The sequence below is a fragment of the Mobula birostris genome, chromosome X (assembly GCF_030028105.1).
Source record: "Mobula birostris isolate sMobBir1 chromosome X, sMobBir1.hap1, whole genome shotgun sequence".
Classification (NCBI taxonomy): Eukaryota; Metazoa; Chordata; class Chondrichthyes; order Myliobatiformes; family Myliobatidae; genus Mobula; species Mobula birostris.
The window spans coordinates 79,178,090-79,191,254 of NC_092402.1; the positions used below are offsets into that span (position 1 = coordinate 79,178,090).

Genomic DNA, 13,165 nt, shown 5'->3' on the forward strand with positions numbered 1-13,165 from the left:
TCCACAAACCTTTGTAGTGAAGAATCCCAGACTTGCCACAGATTGAATGAAGAAAGCTTTCCTTGTTTCAGTCCTGGAGGGCTTACGTATTATTATGAACCTCTTTGGTGGACTCCTAGTCAGGAAAATGTCCTCTCCATGTCTAATCTGTCAAATCATGTCATGCATATCCCCATGGCAACAACACAGCAACCACTCACCCCTTGGCTACTTTGTAAAGGTCAGAGGGGATGAGAGGCAGCTCCCATAATCTCTCAAAGTTTCATACAAATCCTCATCCATGAATCATGTACCAGATGATCCTGTGGATCAATTGGGACAAGACAACTAAGCCGGACTTGAAGGGAGGCGGTCTCCTCTCAGAATTAGGCAATGAGGAAAGAAGTTTCATGTTCTCACAAGGGAATTGAAGGTTGCCTGAACACCACTCTGTTCATCTGCAGGGTGGAGATCCTCATAGAAACTCTAGTTTATATCTTAATCAAGGTCACTCAGATCAGTAAAACAAAAAATGATGCAGCAAGCCATCAACTGGCGCAGGGATTCACGACTCATATGTTTTATTCATAAGAAGTGGCCCTGTCCAGTGGGATATGGGTGAAATTTATGTGACATTTGGGTTCACCTGGCTGATTTTTGGTTGACCAGGTATATGTACTTTGATAATATTTGCTTCTTTGAACTTTTGCTCTCCTGGTTGTATATTTGCTTTCAGTGACCTGTGCACAAAGACAGCCACTTCCTTTGAGTATCAACACTACCAAATCTCTCATCATTTAAAAATACTCTGTTCTTTTTGTTTTATGTACCAAATGGACAACTTCACATTTCCACATCATATTGTATATTCCAAATAGTTGCTCACTTACTTAGCTTGTCCAGGTCACCTTTAGGTCTCTTTACATCCTCCTCCATACTCACAATTCCATCTAATATGCTGCCATTGGCAAAGCTGGGAAGAACATAGAACACAAAACACTACGGCACAAGAGCAGGCCATTCAGCCCAAAACCTTGTGCTGAACCAGATAAAAAGCAAATCAAAAACATCCAAACACTACTCCCTCCTACTTACACCATATCCACATCCATCCATCTTCCTCACATCCATGTGCCTATCCAAACATCTCTTCAAAGCCTCTAATGTATTAGCCTCTAAATCAGGTTCCCTTCAGCCAAAACAGTGATATAGATTGTTAATAGGTGGGGCCCACGCACTAATCCCTGCAATTCTCAATTGGATGCTACCTGCCAACCTGATAACAATCTTCCTCAGCTAATAAGGAGTTCATTTTCCAGTGTTTAAATGCATAAGTACGCATTTCTTGTTTGATGTGTTGTGATATTACTGGCAGCACTGCCCATACAGGCTGAGTTGGGACATTGGGAAGGAGACAAAGGCATATCCCTCAGAGAAGAGGGTCTTCATTCCATCCACACTATTCTAATGAATGTACTTGCAGGCTCAGGTTTTCCAGAACTATCATGTGACATTATGCAGAATGATATTCAGCCACACTCAACCACCGGCAGCTCTCCACTTTGAAACAGAAATCACATTAACACTCAATTTCATCCTCACAAGATTCTTCCAAAACACTGCAAAAGGCTTCTACTAAATTTGCCAATTTACTGTCCTGGCTGCAAAAGGGAAGTTGTCCATGCCCCGTGCTCACAGGAAATGATTTCATCAGCTTTGGTTTTACTGAGGAACAGATGACATCCACAGCAGTGGGATTTGCCAGCTGTACTAGTTTCCCACCTGTGCAGGTCACCTGTTCCTCTTAATGACCATGAGTTTTTTTACTATCTTCATTGTGAAGGTCTTTTTACCAGGAAGCATGCTGGTCAGAATCAGAATCATGTTTATTATCACTGACAACACACACAAAATGCTGGATTCTGTGATTCTCTCCCACAAGCTTTTTGAGTTCATGATGAACATTCCAGTTTACAAACATTGAGCCTGGTCCTAACAGGGGGACTGTCCATATCAGTTTTATGTTCAAGACATGCAGCCTGTGCCCAACAGTGCCACCATCAGAGTGTTTGTGGTAGTGCAACTTGGACCTGTGATTCTGCAGATGCCAGGAATCTAGAGCAGCACACAGAAAATGCTGAAGGAACTCAGCAGGTCAGGCAGCACCTATGGAGGGGAATAAAGTCGACGTTTTAAGCCGGAACTGTTCATCATCACACATGTCACATGTCAGACTATGATACAGGTCATGGGTTCAGTCCCTGGACTGAGTCAGTAACCAAACTCAGATGACGTAGCATAAGGGTTTTACAACTCACTTCAGACTATTTGATGAAAGCAGACTGTTAACTTATCTGGACTTACCACTCGTGATCTCTATCCCTGCTGAAAACTACACAGGTTTGACAACAGATGAAGACAGAATTGTGGAGTTACTGAAGTGACCACAGAGATCAGTGACCCACCATTTCTCTTCTTCCACACATAAACCTTTAGGGCTGATGAATACAATAAGGCTGGACGATATACAAAACATATTTGTAGCTATCACCTGGTAGATGCCACAGCTGAGATCACAGAGCACTGGTCAGACCTGGGATCTTCAATCATCCTCTGGTGTTGCTGAGACTCAGGGACCAGATAGCACAGTGCTGGTTGAATTTTGTTCTATCAGGTGAGAAAGAGAGAGACCAGTCTGTGGCTGGTTTGAGACCGAACAAGACCCAAATAACTAAATAAGATCTCTTGCAATAATACCACTTCTTGGACCAGCCTTAATTGATTATGGAGATTGCCTTTGAATTTTCCAAAATTTTGGTCATTAGATGACCTGTGCTTTTTGGCTTACGAACAAAGAACGAGAAACAGGAGTCAGCTGCCAGGGCCTTTTGGCCTACTACAAGATGACGCCTGATTTTCTAGCACAGCATCAACTTCCACCCTTATCTCATGATTCGTGATTCCCCTAAAGTTCAAGGATCTGCTGATCTCTAACTTGAAGGAACACAGTGAGTGCTTCTGGTAAGATGGTGGTGTTCTCGGATGCAGCAGCCACTCCAGGTTCAATCAAAGGTCTTTTGTTCACCCTCTACATCTTTTTTATGATCACAAGTCCTAAGAATATCAGCAACTTGTTCGATAGCGATGGAGCTGGACTTACAGCAAACCATTGTTGTGTTGTTGCCTGGACTAGTCATGTAACATTGGATGATACGTGGTGCAAGTGATCACCTTGGATATTCTTAATGTGATTGCAAGACCCTGTTGGCATTGGTAATGTAGAATTCCACAAGTCCATTTCACTGATTCCTTGGGGAGACCAACAGCGGGGAGCTGTATTTTCTCAGTTGTGGCAAGGTCACCCAGGGGAAGAGATGCTGAGGTGGTGCTGCCCTCCGGTGTTTGCTCAGTGGTAGAACAAGCTGGACCAGGACAATTTACCATCAATCTAGTCATGCCACACATGGACTTTGACTATATTATTACTTCTTTCTCTTTGTGACTGTACCTCTTTCTGAAATCATAACCATATGTGCTATTTGCGGTGTGCCATGTGCTGTTGGTACCCTGGCCCTGGAAGAATGCTGTCTTGTTTGGGTCTGGTTGAATAATAATTAAACTTGAACTTAAACTTGAGTGAGCCCTCTCAGGTAGAGAATTCCAAATATTCACAACAATATTTTTATTGTAACTCATTAATTTTTATTTATTGTACTGTACTATTGCCATGGGGCAAACAAATAACACAACACAGGTCACTGATATTAAACCTGATTCTGATTCTGAGTGAAGAAACGTCCAATTATTTCAATCCAAGATGACCTTGCCCTTATTGTGAAACTGTGGCCACTAATTCTAGACTCCTCAGCCTAGGAAAATAGTCTCCCATATCCAGCCTGTTGATTCTTGTGAGATACGTGTATTATTCTGTGAGAAACCTTTCCCAAAGATCAGATGGCTCTGGATAGAATGGGAAGGTATCAGCCAGCCATGATGTACTTGTTGTGTGGCTAAGCTGCAGGATGCAGCCCCCACTTATGTTTGAGCACCTTCCGGAGCAGATAAAAGGATGGGCCTTTCACTTAACATCAGCAAAAGGAAAGCCACTGACTCTATGGAATGTCTGGCTCACCATTGTTCCAAGTTTTCAGAGTGCTATTGAGAACTTCAAATCACCACCTCATAAACTACCCACCCAACTGTCTCATCAGGAACCTTGTGGCCCTCCTATGGAAGCATCTGCAGTGCCTACATTGGCCTCCTCTGGTAAATAGCCCACCGCATTCAATAGTCTGGGCCCCCCGTAAACATTTTCTGATACATTAATTACATTTAAGAGACTCACATAGATGAAAGGAAGATTTATTGATTTATTGAGATACAATGCAGAATAGACCCTTCTGGCCCTTCGAGCTGCGCCGCCCAGCAATCCCTCAATTTAACCCTAGCCTAACCACTGGACAATTTACAATGACCAATTAACCTACCAACTAGTATGTCTTTGGACTGTGGGAGGAAACTGGAGCACACAGAGGAAACCCAAAATGGAAGGTTATGTGCTATGTAGGAGGGAAGGGTTAGATTGATCATGGAGTGGGTTAAAAAGTTCACTCAATATTGTGGGCTGAAGGCCCTGTTCTGTGCTACACTCTTCCATGTTCTATGTAACAGGAGGTTTAGACTGGCACTGATTCTGCTCCCTACCTCTTTGTCCATTGCAGAGAGAGTAGTGCTGAGCCTCTAGCCCTTGGGCTTCATTTCCTCTGTACAAGAGTCAGACCTGATACATATGTACCACCTAGAAAGCTGCAGGATTCTCCTTCATTCTCCAGAAAAAAATAGCCTCCAGAAAACTACTGCAAAAAACAATCCCAGGAAAAATGCACGAAAAAGATTGTCCACTGACTTTTCTTCAAGAACTTCATTTCTGTCAAAACATAAATGAAATTTTCTGAACAGTACCATTTGACTAAAATAAAGCAGATGCCATCCCAGAGTTAATAAGGAGACCATTATATTCCAGTGGAATAGGCATTGAAGTGGACACAGTGACTGCCAGGTGACTATTGGTGGGAGCCAGAGACTCATACAGTTATGTTAAATGGAAACAGACCATTTGGCACACCAACATGAACTAGTCTTCAATGTTAATCTGATTTTCAGTTTACTTTCTCCATATTTCCAGAAACGCCACTTCCAGATTCCACCACTTACCAGCCCATACATCCTTGGGATATGGGAGGAAACAACAACTGTTTTAATTGTTTTAATTTTTTTTTGTTAGAGATAACAGAATCTTCAGGTCCAACAAGTCCGCACACACAATTCCACCCTTGTGACCAATTAACCTACTGACCTGTACATCTTTGGAAAGTGATTGGAGGTTGGAGGAGACATCGGATGTACGACAACTCTGGCAGGGTCTGCAAGACATTACTTCCTACAAAGTGAAACCCAATAGTATGAATAGCAGCGATGCTTCACTACCAGATGAACTCAACACCTTCTATGCCCGCTTTGAAAGGGAGAACACAACTACAGCTGTGAAGATCCCTGCTGCACCTGATGATCTTTGTCCCAGAGACCGATGTTAGACTGTCTTTAAAGGGAGTGAACCCTCGCGAGGCAGGAGGTCCCGATGGAGTACCTGGTAAGGCTCTGAAAACCTGTGCCAACCAACTAACGGGAGTAAATAAATAAAGGCATCTGTTAGTCTTGCGAGACCATGGATCTGCGCCTGGAAAGTCTTCACTCTCCAGGGCACAGGCCTGGCCAAGGTTGTATGGAAGACCAACAGTTGCCCATGCTGCAAGTCTCCCCTCTCCACAACACCAATGTTGTCCAAGGGAAGGGCATTAGGACCCATACAGCTTGGCACCAGTGTCGTCACAGAGCAATGTGTGATTAAGTGCCTTGCTCAAGGACACAACACGTTGCCTCGGCTGGGGCTTGAACTCACAACCTTCAGGTAGCTAGTCCAATGCCTTAACCACTTGGCCACGTGCCCACAGCATAGTGGGAGTATTCAAAGACATTTTCAACCTCTCACTGCTATGGACAGAAGTTCCCTCTTGCTTCAAAAAGGCAACAATTATACCAGTGCCTAAGAAGAATTATGTGGGCTACCTTAATGACCTGGACCCATTGCAATTTGCCTATCGCCACAATAGGTCAATGGCAGACACAATCTCACTGGCTCTCCGCATGGCTTTAGACCACCTGGACAACACAAACACCTACGTCAGGATGCTGTTCATCGACTATAGCTCAGCATTTAATACCATCATCCCCACAATCCTGATTGAGAAGTTGCAGAACCTGGGCCTCGGTACCTCCCTCTGTAATTGGATCCTCGACTTCCCAACCGGAAGACCACAGTCTGTGCAGATTAGTGATAATATCTTCTCCTCATTGCCGATCAACACTGGTGCACCTCAGGGGTGTGTGCTTAGCCCACTGCTCTACTCTCTATATACACATGACTGTGTGGCTAGGCATAGCTCAAATACCATCCATAAATTTGCTGAGGATACAACCATTGTTGATAGAATCTCAGATGGAGACGAGAGGGCGTACAGGAGTGAGATATGCCAATTAGTGGAGTGGTGCCACAGCAACAACCTGACACTCAACGTCAGTAAGACAAAAGAGCTGATTGTGGACTTCAGGAAGGGTAGGACGAGGGAACACATACCAATCCTCATAGAGGGATCAAAAGTGGAGAGAGTGAGCAGTTTCAAGTTCATGGGTATCAAGATCTCGGAGGATCTAACCTGGTCCCAACACATCAATGTAGTTATAAAGAAGGCAAGACAGCAGCTATACTTCATTAGGAGTTTGATGAGATTTGGTATGTCAACCAAGACACTCAAAAACTTCTATATATGTACCATAGAGAGCATTCTGACAGGCTGCATCACTGTCTGGTATGGGGGGTGGGGGAAGGCTACTGCACAGGACTGAAAGAAGCTGCAGAGGGTTGTAAATTTAGTTGGCTTCATTTTGGGCACTAGCCTACAAAGTACCCAGGACATCTTCAAGGAGCGATGTCTCAGAAAGGCAGCGTCCATTATTAAGGACCTCCAGCACCCAGGACATGCCCTTTTCTCACTGTTACCATCAGGTAGGAGGTACAGAAGCCTGAAGGTACACACTCAGTGATTCAGGAACAGCTTCTTCCCCTCTGCCATCCGATTCCTAAATGGACATTGAACCCTTGGACACTAACTCACTTTTTTTAATATACAGGATTTCTGTTTTTGCACATTTTTTTAATCTATCCAATATATATAATTGATTTACTTGTTTATTCATTATTATTTTTAAAATGTTATTTATTATTACTTTTTTCTCTCTCTTCTAGATTATGTATTGTATTGAACTGCTGCTGCTAAGTTAACAAATTTCACGTCACATGCCGGTGATAATAAACCTGATTCTGATGTGGGTGGTAACCAGAGTACCCAGAGGAAACCCACACGGTCATGGGAAGAACATACAGTAATGAGCAAAAGTCTTTGGTACATACAACTAGCTAGGGTGCCTAAGACTTCTGTATATTCTCCCCGTGATCGTGTGGGTACTGTATTTGTCAACGTGGAGCAGAGAGCACGTTTGTAAATATGGCGGGAGCAAAGGATATTGGGAATGGTGAGGGTGTAGTGCCATGGGAGGGGTGTGAGACAGGTGGCAGAGAAGGAGTGCCGGCGTAGGGTTTGGCACGGGTGCAGACACACCCAGCCCTGAGACTCCAGACAAGGTCATTCAATTCCAAACTATTGGTTTGTTGATCATCCCACTCGCTCCCCTCTCCCTTCCCCCTTTCCCAACACCCAGGATTCCCCTCTCCCTGTCCCCTTCCCACTCTTATCCACAATAAAGACCCATATCAGAATCAGGTTTATCATCACTCACATACGTCATGAAATTTGATTTTGTTGCGGCTCAGTAGTACAGTGCAATACATAAAATTACTAAAGTACTGTGCAAGAGTCTCAGGCTCCCTAGCTATAATATATATCTAACTTTTGTACAGAATTGTATAAACTCCTCACAGACACAAGGGAAAACCATGGGGAGCACGCAAACCCACACAGACAGCACATGAGGTCAGGGTTGAACCTGGATACCTGACAGCTGTGCCACTGTGTCTCAAGGCAGGAGCAGCAAGTCACGTGACGAAACACTCAACTACTTGTCCATCCAGCGCTGGCAACTCTATGAAAAGGTTGAGGAGCGGTGGGTGTGGGGAGCAAACAAAGTATGCAGAACCGAGGAAATCTGCAGCTGCTGGAAATTCAAGCAACACACACAAAAACTGCTGGTGAACACAGCAGGCCAGGCAGCATCTATAGGAAGAGGTACAGTCGACGTTTCGGGCCGAGACCCTTCGTCAGGACTAACTGAAAGAAGAGCTAGTAAGAGATTTGAAAGTGGGAGGGGGAGGGGGAGATCCAAAATGATAGGAAACGTCGACTGTACCTCTTCCTATAGATGCCGCCTGGCCTGCTGTGTTCACCAGCATTTTTTTGTGTGTGTTGAAGATATGCAGAATGTTTGTTTTAAAATTCCATGATCATAAAGTGGGTTTTAGTGTTCATTGACCATCAGAAAGCTGGTCACACCACCAGTTCAGTGGGGGAAACTGACCTGTCCGGTAATTAGAGGCAGCAAATTCAATTTTGAGAAAACTGATAACAGCCCGAAAGTGTCAGAATGTAAATTCACCACAAACACAGGCTCACAGTAGGTAGTGTGAATGCATACATACAGTCAGAGAAGGGGTACAGTGTGTAAACAGACAAAGTCAGCGAAGGGGTACACTGTGAGCACAAGCTAACAGAGAGCGGGTACAGAGTGAATGCACACACACCTGATTGAGAAGCGTTATTGCAACCAATAGTTTTGTGAAGGAATCAGCTTATAGTCTCAGCACAGATATAAGCTGTTAGTCTGAGATCACAAGTCACCTTTACACGCTGCTCAGAACAGAACAGGAAGGTCACAAGGCAGAATCAGTTGATCTTAGCTGGTGCTTCAACTGGTGTCATCCATTTGGTCAAGCTGCCAACTCTGGCTGGACACCGTCTGGACACTTTGACCTTCTGCTGCCTTCCGCCCCAACATTTTCTCCTTGCCTACACATGAAATTGGTCACTTGGATGAGGGAGTGATTAGATGTTCCCTCTTCTATCTTCCAATCCCACCGACTCCAATTCCAAGCTCCCTGGCTTTTCTGACCTGTATTGGATCTACTCTTGGGAGGAGGATGGAAAACAAGCAACACAAGAGAGAGAAAATAAGGTTGGGTTCTACTTTGACCCCGAAAATGCAAAAAGGTCAATGTTTTCTCCAAGGCTAAAGCTGCTTAAATTATGAGGAATCATTGCAAGATCAAACCTTATTGAAACTGAGGGAACTGTCCTTCTTTAGCTGGTGAAAATGGCCAGCCAGAATTCACACATCCACCTCACTTCCCCCACCCTCTCCTTCAACACAGTCACCCTTTCAAGAGCCTTCAGAATCACCAGTAACTAGTGTGCACAGCCTTGGACCATGACATCAGCTTTCAGAACTGGCAGAGCTTCAGTACTCGTGCTCTGAGTGAAGGACTCACACATCAGTTGTCCTTCTGTTTCAGGGGCCTCTGAAGAAGTTTCTGAGGGGCTGCCAGCATTTGACAGAGGCCACTGTCTGCCCTAAGCAGGCAGCAGCCGAAGCTCTCTCAGTCCCGAGGAATTTGTGCCCATCCACATTCAGCAGCAAGCACAGCATAGAGAGGGGCCAACCCTCACCCAGGCAGAGAACACACAGATTTTAGAATGGGTACTTACACCGCTGTAAGGCTGGAGCAGGCTGCATTGCAGACAGAGGACCTGGGTTTACTTGGCTCAGTTACAGTGCTGGGAAGGTAACCAGATCAGAGGCAGGAAGTGGGACAGAAGAGGGAATGAGGTACCCTGGAATGTTGCTAATGCCTTTAATAGGATCAGTGCACAAACCAGCCAGAGTTTGCTCCTCCCCCTACAGTACTGAGCAACTCCACTAAACCAAATACACCAGCACTCCCCCTTCCCCCACTGAGACAACCTATAAGATCTGTCAACTCTCAGTTAGCCGTGTACAGCAAGCCTACAGTATGTTTCTCATTAACTCCCCCACAAACACATCTGAGTTGTGAGATTTTTAACAAAAACCCACAGCCTGAGCAAATCAGAGGCTGTGAGAAGTTTTGCTTTCTGTTCCAAGTTAGAGCCACAACTGACAGTTACAATTTTGTTGCCTGTCGTATATTCCAGGGCTGCCTCTCATTTATTCCGGATATCACACACTGAGGCCCCAAGTGCCAGGAGCAGGGACTCAAATCATTGTCTTTAATTGGCCATGTTCTCCCTCCCTCTGCTGGAGACTCATACTCCCATCAGAGCGGTAGCTTCGCAATTCACTAAACCTGTGATATGTTGCCATGCAATGTGTGGGGACTTGAATACGTCTACTTTATAACAGCTACTACACTTCAAATGTACTTAATTTGCTGTAAGATGCTGCTGGAGATCCAATAGTTAAGAAAGAGACTTTAATAAATCCAAGCTTCTTCATTACTTTCTTTTACAGTGAAGTGTGTGCAGATCATTGGATGAGTCACATTTAAAAACTACGTATTTCACAGACACACACACACAGAGACAGGGACAGGGATAGGGACAGGGACAGGGACTGGGACAGAGACAGGGGCAGGGACAGGGACAGGGACTGGGACAGGGACAGGGACAGGGACAGGGACAGGGGCAAGGACAGAGTGATCAGGACTGGTCCAATTTCTTTTCCCCTCTGTAAGCAGTAATGAACCCAACCAGAACATGCCTGTTAGATCTATGGAACTTAGACCAATTGAATCAACACAATTTGAGAATTGAAACTAGTTCATTAGCTCTGCTAGGAAAATCTTGGGTCAGTCAAACTGCGAATATTACAGACTGTCTGTTTCTCTGTTATCTTGGACTTATTTCCTGGCATAATTTACATATTACTATTTAACTATTTATGGTTTTATTACTATTTAATTACTTATGGTGCAACTGTAACGAAAACCAATTTCCCCCGGGATCAATAAAGTATGACTATGACTACCTTGACTTGAGGAAAATTGATCTATATCAGGAGCCAAATGGGGTGGCGAGTTGGAGACACATCTCTACCAAAGGAGGTGAAAAGCTCTCCTTCCCTCCATTAGCCTGCAGGTCACCCTTGGGCGATGTGTAGCACCTGCTTAGCTCCCCAATCAGGGTCATATGAAGCCATGGGAGAAGCAGGTGGATGGTCGTGTGAGCAGCTGGTGCATATCACGTCCTGATTATGTGACCACTGACACCAGGCAGACGATCTCTGAAGAGTATTGATAATGGCTGGGGTCACCCACCTTAAAAAGACACTGCCCAGAAGGCCGCAGTGGCAAACCACTTCTATAGAAAAATTTGCCAAGAACAATCATGGTCATGGATAGATTGTGATCACCCATGTCATACGACGCAGCACATAATGATGATGATGAAACAGGAATTCAGAGACAGGTCTCTGGACTGTGTCATGTCAGGTTTGTGTCAGTGTCTCTCTTCTCTGATGCAGGAACCGCTGTGGAAATCATAATGCAGCTCCGTGTGCAATTATCTCCACAAAGTTTAACTTTGATCAATTTCACACATGTTCATATATTTTAATCCTGACAATTCACTGTTGTTTGAATTAGCCAATGACACTGCCCAAGAAGAATCATGGTCATTGACCATGATCGCCTACATCATTCAACACAACACATAGTGATGATGACGACGATCAGGTGCAAAGATCTAGGAAGGTGTATAGGTGAACTTCCTAATAGAATATGAGACTGAACGCTCAACTTGGGGTTAAAGGGAAAACTCATTGTAGCCTGCTTTAGCTGGAGAATGTAGCCAGGGAGTGGGTGGAATCAGTAGCTATGGAATACACTTGGTGAGTTATTTTATTTCAAAAATAGACTTTATTCATGATAAAGAGAAAGAAGCAGCAGTGGTCAGTACATTCAGTAGTGTAAACTTCGAAGAACTTCCAGTGAGACGAGAGAACATCGCATGGAAGGCATTCAAGGATATTGTTGCAAATTTTCTTAGCAACTACAGAGCACCAAACTACAATCTGAGATGTGGATTACAAATCACAGCAGGAAATAGAAAAGGAATGTCAGAAGGGCAATGTCATGATAATCATTCGGGATTTTAAAATGAAAGTGGATTGGGAATACCAGGCCAGTACTGGACGTCAAGAGAGAGAAGTTGTAGACTGTCTAAGGGATGGCTTTTTAGAACAGCTTGTTGATGAGCCCGATCGGTGTTGTGCAATGAACCAGAGGTGATAAGAGAGCTTAAGGCTAAGGAACCCTTAGGAAACAGTGATCACAATCACGATGATACACTTTGAAATTTGAGAAGGAGAAACTAAATTCCAATGTGTTGGTATTTCAGTGATATAAAGGAAATTACAATGGCATGAGAGGGGAACTAGCCAAAGTTGACTGGAAAGGGACACTAGCAGGAAGGACAGCAGAGCAGCAGTGGCTGGAGTTTCTGTGAAAAATGAAGGAAGTGCAAGACAGATATATTCCAAATAAGAAGAAATTTTCGAATGGAAGAAGGACACTACATTGGCTGACAAGTGAAGTCAGAGCCAAAGTAAAAGCAAAAGAGAGGGCATACAAGGAAGCCAAAGCTAGTGGGAAGATAGAACTTGTAGAAGGAAACTAAGAAGATCATTCGGAAGGAAAAAAAAAATTATGAAAGGAAGCTGACAACTAATATCTTAGATCCTAAAAGCTTTTTTAAGCACATAAAGGGTAAAAGAGAGTTGAGGATAGATATAGGACCAATAGAAAATGATGCTGGAAATATTGTAATGAGAGATGCAGAGATGGCAGAGGAACTGAATGTGTATTTTGCATCAGTCTTCACAGTAGAAGATATCTGCAGTATACCGGACATTCAAGTGTGTCAGGGAAGTGAAGTATGTGCAGTGAAAATTACGACTGAGAAGGTGCTCGAGAAGCTTAATGGTCTGAGGGTGGATAAATCTCCTGGACCTGATGGAATGCACCCTTGGGTTCTGAAGGAAGTAGCTGGAGAGATTGCGGAGGGATTAACAACAATCTTTCAAG

The 13,165-nt window shown here is 44.1% G+C and overlaps 1 protein-coding gene across 2 annotated transcripts in view; it reads right to left on the reverse strand.

Annotated features, from left to right (window-relative positions):
* The window catches only part of tmem98 (transmembrane protein 98), a 65,513-nt gene extending 55,613 nt beyond the window's left edge, over nucleotides 1-9,900 (reverse strand). The window contains exons 1-2 of one of the 2 annotated variants that reach the window (XM_072249706.1): nucleotides 9,813-9,857; nucleotides 5,336-5,419 (exon numbers count right to left, since the gene is read on the reverse strand). The gene's annotated coding sequence lies outside the window, so the exon portion shown is untranslated. Of the gene's footprint in view, nucleotides 1-5,335; nucleotides 5,420-9,812 lie in introns of both variants that reach the window. The other variant, XM_072249705.1, reaches the window with a different exon arrangement.
* Nucleotides 9,901-13,165: the final 3,265 nt, after the last annotated feature.